The sequence below is a fragment of the Cucurbita moschata genome, unplaced genomic scaffold (genome assembly GCF_002738365.1).
Source record: "Cucurbita moschata cultivar Rifu unplaced genomic scaffold, Cmos_1.0 Cmo_Scf00051, whole genome shotgun sequence".
Classification (NCBI taxonomy): Eukaryota; Viridiplantae; Streptophyta; class Magnoliopsida; order Cucurbitales; family Cucurbitaceae; genus Cucurbita; species Cucurbita moschata.
The window spans coordinates 368,838-376,405 of record NW_019268567.1 but is presented as its reverse complement, the minus strand read 5'-3'; the positions used below and the strand labels follow the sequence as shown (position 1 = coordinate 376,405).

Below are 7,568 nucleotides of genomic sequence, written 5' to 3'. Positions count from 1 at the left end.
GATGTTTTTTTTTTTTTTTTTATTTGGGTGTATATAGAATTGGGAATCGGTTGGGGCTTTGATTTTGGGGAATTGGATTCTGAAAAGAAGAGTCGAAAAACAGAGCAAACTCTGCCAATCAACTAAGTTCAATGTCACATCCTATTAGAATTTAGAGAGAGAGAGAGAGAGAGAGGACGTGACGTGGCACGAATTAATACCTTTGTAAATATTATTATTATTATTTAGGACTCCAATTTCATTATTTAAACAAATATTAATTAAATGATTGTTAAATATTTTGAACTTTTTAACATTTAATTTAAAGCTTTTGCCAAACCTGATTTTTGCTTATTGGTTTTTTGAAAAAAAAAAATGAAAAGAGAGAAGATATTTATATGTTTGGAAAATAATTGTTTATTTATTTATTTATTTTTGAAATATCTGAAGAAAAAAACAAATATTTGACCAATAAAATACAATACTTTTTATAAGAAGGATTTTCCACAAAAGTTGGTTTCAAATAATTAATATGTTTTCTTACCTTTTAAGTATTTTATGTTGTGGAAACAAATTTATTAAAAAAAAAAAATCTCTCCTACTTTTATTCTATTGTACTATTTTATTTATCCATTTAAAATTCTCCAACCCAAAAAATTCAACTTAATCACAACTCATTAGATGAATGGAACCTTCCACAATAGTATGCTTTCCTGACTTTGCTTAGACCTCACACCAATTGAGAGAGTACTCTTGATTATAAACCCATGATCGTTCTCTAAATTATCCGATGTGGGACTTTCATCTAACAAACTCAAGAGAATGGGTCAAATGATGAGATGATACAACCATAAATCACTTTTTATTAAGAATTTAGTGTCATAATTATCCATAGAATATAAAGTATAAATCATACTTATCTAAAAAAAATAAAATAAAACACAAAAAATAAAAATAGGCATCACTCTCTTAATATATCGCTATTATTATTATTATTATTATTATTATTATTATTGTTATTAATTTAATAAAGAAAAGCATATTATATTCTTTTTCTTTTAAAAGTGTTAGTTTATGGTGAGAATAATGAGCACTCAAGAGATAAACATGCTTTCTTTTTCTCAACTTTATTTTTTTTATTTCTTTATTTTATTTATTTTTATTTTGTGATAATTGCTTTAATGTTGATGTAATTATCCAAGATGGTCTATTTATTTTTCATTCCCCTTTATCAATTATTGACTTCACTTTTTCAGTTTTCGAATTTTATTTTTTAAGTCTTTCTTTATTCAATTTTATAACTAAAAATAAAACAAATTATTTTCTTTTCAAAAACTAATATTCCCACTAAAATTCTTTTAGAATAACTTTTCAACTATTTAAAATAATATTTATTTAGCCTTTAAATTTGAAAAAGTTTTGATTATGCCTATCAATTTTGACCACTATTTTATTACACAAAATTTTATTTAAAAGTAGTTTTAATTTTCAAATTTTAACAAGTTGGCCCATCAAGCTTTCCTCGTCTTGGGCCTGAGCCCAATCCAAGTTGAGCCATCATACAGATCCATTACTAAGTATTTGGGCTATCAAACTTGGGCCGGAGGAATTTTTTTGGATTATTTTTTTTTAATAATAACTAAAATCTTATAAAATTAAATATCAAATACCTACCCGTCATGTGACTGATATCGGTTACAAAAGTTAAATATTTTTAATCTTCGTCATAATTTTAAAATTTGGGTTGGTTAATAAGTTGGTCGAATTGATTAGAAAAAAAAAAGTAACCCAGGAATTGGTTTTTCAAAAAATCAATCCAACCCAAATTAGAAAAAAAAAAAAATCGAACCCAACTCAATTTTTATAGTTTGGGTTGAGTAGTCGGAGCAGGTCAAATTATCGAGTTATATGAATATCCCTATTTGTTACTTTCTGTCTCCATTTTCAACACGTAAGTCGTATATTTTCTTTCTCGGAAAAAGTAAAATAATTAAGGAGAAAAAGTATTAGTTGAAATGTAGGTTGAAGAGATAAAATTAAAGAAGTTAAAAAAAATTAATGAAATTGCATGTTTTCACCTAAATAAAATTGCTATAAATTGTTAGGAAAAAAAAGTAGGAGGCATTATTTAAATTCCATCTACAATTTCACCCAATTATCTTATATTTCTAAAATAAAATAAAATGGGGATGAATATACCCAAAAGTAGTTGAACCACCAAAATTAATTCATTTTCTTTTATTTTAAAAACTTTATTTCTTATTTTATTTTAAGTTTTTCTTTTAATTTCAAATATATATAATTTTAATTTTTTTAAAAAATAATTATGTCTAAATTTATCTCACATGGGTATAGGATAAATATAGCAATAATTTTAAACTAAATTATTATGGTATAGAAAAAATAAATATTTTTAAGTTTCCTTATTTGATCATATATTTATTAGGTGGAGAGATATATATAATTTTGTAATTAATATTACTTAATTTAGATATTGTATATAATGGTTTTAAAATTAAAAATATGGAATAGGGTGTAATAAATTTTTAAAATTTTATTACTATTAATAATGAAGAAAGAGAAAAATAAATGAAGGATAAAACCAAGCCATATTTAATACAATAAAGATATGAAAACCACATGAAAACAACATTCCATCAACTTTCACCTTCAAATATTTGTTGAAGGGAAAAATGAATAAAAAGCGTGTATGTTGTTTATATACTAACAATAAACATATTTTTAAACGTTAAAAAAAAATTAAATATCTTTTTAAAGTTTAAAAAAATAAAACTTTTCCAATTTTTAAAAGTTTAATGTATTCTTTAAATTTTTAAATAAGTTTACGGATCCATATTTTGAAACACTTTTTAAATTTTAATGGTATTTTCGAAATATTTTGAAACTTCAAGACTATTTTAAAAATAAAGTATTAATGAATTTAATTCAAAATGAATGGTAAGTATTTATTGAATTTTTTTTTGTTTAAAGTTCAAGAATATTTTTGAAATAAAGTACGAATTTCAAAGATATATCTTCATCAATTTAGCCCGTAAAAAGTGATTATATAAATGGTTTTAACCACATCTTTCGAGATGAACCAAATGGTAACAATGACGTTAATCTTGTATAAAGTCATAAAGAATATCTTCTAATTTATACACATTAGTGGGTTTTTTTTTTATCAGAAGTTCAAAGTTAAAAATGAAACGCTTTAGAGCGAGGATGATGTTCCTTATCTCTTACCATCGTTCTTCATATTTCTAGTCGAATCCAAAGAATTCCCCACTCATCTTTTACCATTCATTTTCACAAAGATAGTAAAAAAGATTAGGAAGGTAAGAAAACTAGGGTTTCTAAATAAAGGTTAAAAACATTGGTTTAGTGAAAGCACAATAGCATGTGAGGATTGATTCAATGCTTTTCTTTATATATAACACCTTTGGGTTAGGATAAGAAATACTTTGGTATACTCACAAATACATTGCATTGGTTGTGATTTAGAAATATTAATACCCATAATAGAGTATGTTGATATCAATCTTGTTGTGAGTTTGATTCAATGTAAGTTGACAAAATTGTTAAACTTGATTACGTGCACGTATGTTCTTAATCATAATGCACTTACAAACAATACCAACTTATCTCTACGTGTTTCACTCAGGATCTTATTAACAACCATACATACTTTATGTGTTCATAATGTATTTTCATTACATATGAATTATATATGAAAATCTAATTTCATGTAGACCCGACAAGTAAAAAAGGCTTCATATTTTCGGGAAAAAAGCTTCGAGATATGAATTAGATTTGCTTCACAAAAACTGAGAAATTTTTTTTTTAAAAAAAGGATTTTTAAACTCGAATTTCGAACAGCCACCTGCGTCGTATGACAGGTAAAATTTTGGGAAAAATCCTTTCCTTTTTGGTCGGTTATGAGTGAAGATGTTGGGAATCACGACTCTCCACTATTGTATGATATTGTCCACTTTGAGAATAAGCTCTCATGACTTTGTTTTGGGCTTCTCAAAAGGCCTCGTACCAATAGGGATGTATTCCTTACTTATAAACACATGATTATTCTCTAAATTAGCCCATATGAGACTCCCTCCCAACAATCCTCAACAGAGGAGAGATTTTGTGATGTCCTACATTCGTTGGTTGGAGAGGAGAACAAACCACCATTTATAAGGGTGTGGAAACCTTCCCCTAACAGACGCATTTTAAAGCCTTGCGGGGAAGCCGAAAGGGAAAGTCCAAAGAGGACAATATCTGCTAGCGGTGGATCTGGGTTGTTACAAATTTGAACCTCAATCTCGTGGTTTGTAGACATGTTGTGAGATCTCATATCGATTGGAGAGGAGAACAAAACGTTCATAGGAGTATAGAAACCTCTCCTTAGAAGACATGTTTTAAAAACCTTGAAGGGAAGCCCAAAAAAGAAAGCAGTAGTAGGATTTGACCGTTACACACGTTCTCTAATCCTCTAAGCTATATAGGCCTTGTACTTCGTCTCTACCCTAAAAAAAAGCGTTCTCTAATCCTCTAAGCTATATAGGCCTTGTACTTCGTCTCTACCCTAAAAAAAAGAATTTTTTCCTCTGTCGAAGTCGCACATTAGTTCATTTATCTTGATTGGTATGAGGTTTTTTTTAGGAAAACCATAAGTGAAGCATGAGAGCTTATACTTAAAGTGGGCAATATCATACTATTACAAATGCTCGTTATTTATATTAGAGTCACGTAGACAGTGCTATACGGATAGATGACCCTTTTAAGAAAAAGCACAACCAAATGAATGAATTTACGTGTGAAAAAAAATGAAAGCCCACAATTAATGGTGTGAAAGATGGATGCACATGTGTTGAAATTAAAGGTCATGCATTTATGGGTTTTCCCAGAATCTGTTTTGAAATGGAGAAGAGGAAGAAACCGTGTCGTGGTTTCGTGTCGTAAGCTCATTCGTGTTCGTCCACGCCCATTCATATGGAAACTAAGGCGAAGAAAAGAGAAAGAAAGTTGTTAAGCTCATTCGTTTTCTGTTTTCTGAGTTGGGAAACACAAATGTGTGACAAAAACACCAACCTCTTTACAATGCAACAAAAAAGGGCTTCAAATTTTGATAAGGTTCCTTTTGAAAGGGACACTCCACACAAACCCTAATTCAATTCTCTTATATATTCCAATTTAAATATTAAAACTTTTACAATTATTTTAAATAAAAATAATTTAAAAAGTTTAACTCATTATCCATTGGATAAAGTATTTTGTTATTTTCTCTTAATAACCTAATCAGACAGACCATACATATTGGAATAAATAAAGAATTTAAGTAATATATCGACCACCGTATTTCGTATATATTTGTTTTCTTTCTTCATTTCGATAAACTATATAAAAGTCAACTATTTATAAATGGGTGACAAACATATTTTAATTTACGAATATTCTCCAAAACTCGCACGAAATTTAGTTTTAATATCGTATTTTTTGAAATTTTATTAATTTAGTACACATAGTCTGACAAAATATATGAATGAACCGAATCAAAACATAGCTAAGAAACAACTAAAAGAATTAGAATACTAACTATTTTAAATCTTTTACAACGGGAGAGAAGAACGTTAGAATCAGGTTACGACGGGGAGCGGAAGAGAATAATTACAACAAATCATTGCTTTATCTAAAATATGGAACTTCTTTTTATTATTCTTGGAGTATCCAATAATTTTTATTGCGTCTTACACTCACCTTTTGTACACTTTATCTCCACCCAAGATTCTTGGATGTACTCTTTTTTGTAGATGTACTTCAATCAAACTGATGATATGAATTGTCGAATCCGAACATAGTTTAGTAGATAATGTATCAGTTATCATTTTAGATGGTTCAATCGAACCCATTACTTTTTTCGACTGTTATATTTCGTCTCCGACCAAGTTGAATAACTTAATCGTGACTGTGATTCAGAAATTTTCATTGTTGCTCTCCGAAGTTTCATGATAGGGAAAACATGGGTTTCTCCATAACAATTTATCTCCGCTACGCACTAAAAATTGTATAATGAATAGGAATAAATCGAGTTATGGAGTATGAATTTTGTTTAAGATTTAGGGTCTGCTGCGCACTAAAGAAGTAAAATGATAGAATGAAATAGAGTTTGTTATGATAGGATGCACTTAAGTTTGTTTTGTATCGATTTGTTAGAATATTACGTCTTGAAATTGTTACGGGTCATTAACTATTCTTTAGTAGTAAATTTATCAAAAAAATAACAACAGTTCTCATGGGTACCAATAGTTAGCGGGTACGGATAGCTCCTGACTTGATTATAAATATTATACTATAAGAGGATGACTAGAGAGTGGCCAACTAATCTCTGTAAATTGGTATTAAATTAAAGAAATTAAAATTAAAATTAAATTAAAATGAAAGCATTTAAGAAAAAGTAAATGGCAGAATTACGTCAATTATGAATAAAAATGAATGAGAAAAAGATAGGAAATGTGGCAAAGTGGGGCCCAAATTGATAAAGTTAGTAATCATTCAATTATCAGGTTAATTAAGATCCATTTATTAATTTGGATGAAATATAAAATCACATTTATCCATTCTTATTAAAAGTCAAATCTCGTCAATTAACTCAATTAAATTTTTAAGTCAACTAAATAATACAATTAATTTCACTTACCTAAGTTTTAGCATTAATAATTAGGGATCAATTTAGCATTTTCTTTAACTTAAAAATTAAAAAATATCTCGAATAATCTAGATTAGTTAAATTATGAGAGTGTATGAATACTCTTTATAAATTTATTTGAAATGATCGTCTAATAATATATTAATTTATATAATAAACTTTTGACCTAGATGTTGGTGAAGCCTAAATCATATAGTAAAATTATTATTTATTTATGTGAAAGTATGTTATTTTTTGAATTTAAAGAAAAAGAAAAACAATGATTGAAAAAGAATATTTGGTAGTTATTTAAAACATGATTTGGGGAGCATTTGGGGCCACACAGCTTCATCATGGGATCTCCTTCAAAAATAATAATAATAATTTTATAAGTATATCATCATGGGATCTACTTTTAGCCGATTTTGGCCCTATCCCTAACTCATTTCTCTCTCTTAATTTTGTCCCACGATCAGTTCAGTTTGACTCATATCGTGGGTCTCAAATTGTTGAGAGAGAAAACGAAACATTTATTAGGAAGATGTAGAAACCTTTTTCTAATAGAACCTTTTTTCGCTTGGGTAAAAATGAATGTATATACAAAAATAAATTAAAGAGAAGGAATAAAAAGTGTAAAAATGAAGCGAGGATTTTTCACTTAGGTATGCTTAGATTTTACTCATAGCTAATTAACCATTAATAATTGAACGGTTCTACTTACATTCCTAAATATCATTATATTTCTTTTTACACTTTCGATAATTCATACTCCATTTTCACTTTTCTTTGGTTCAAATTTACTTATGTGTACCCTCTTTTTTAAAGCCTTTTAAAATCTTTATTCTAGAAAACTCTTTTTTTTTTTGTAAAGATTAAAAAAAAAAAAAAAAAAAAAAAAAAAAAAAAA

At 27.7% G+C, this 7,568-nt stretch overlaps 1 protein-coding gene across 1 annotated transcript in view; it reads left to right on the top strand.

Annotated features, from left to right (window-relative positions):
* The window catches only part of LOC111435928 (NAC domain-containing protein 72-like), a 1,810-nt gene extending 1,532 nt beyond the window's left edge, over positions 1–278 (top strand). Inside the window, exon 4 of the mRNA XM_023073538.1 lies at positions 3–278. The gene's annotated coding sequence lies outside the window, so the exon portion shown is untranslated. The remainder of the gene's footprint in view (positions 1–2) is intronic.
* Positions 279–7,568: the final 7,290 nt, after the last annotated feature.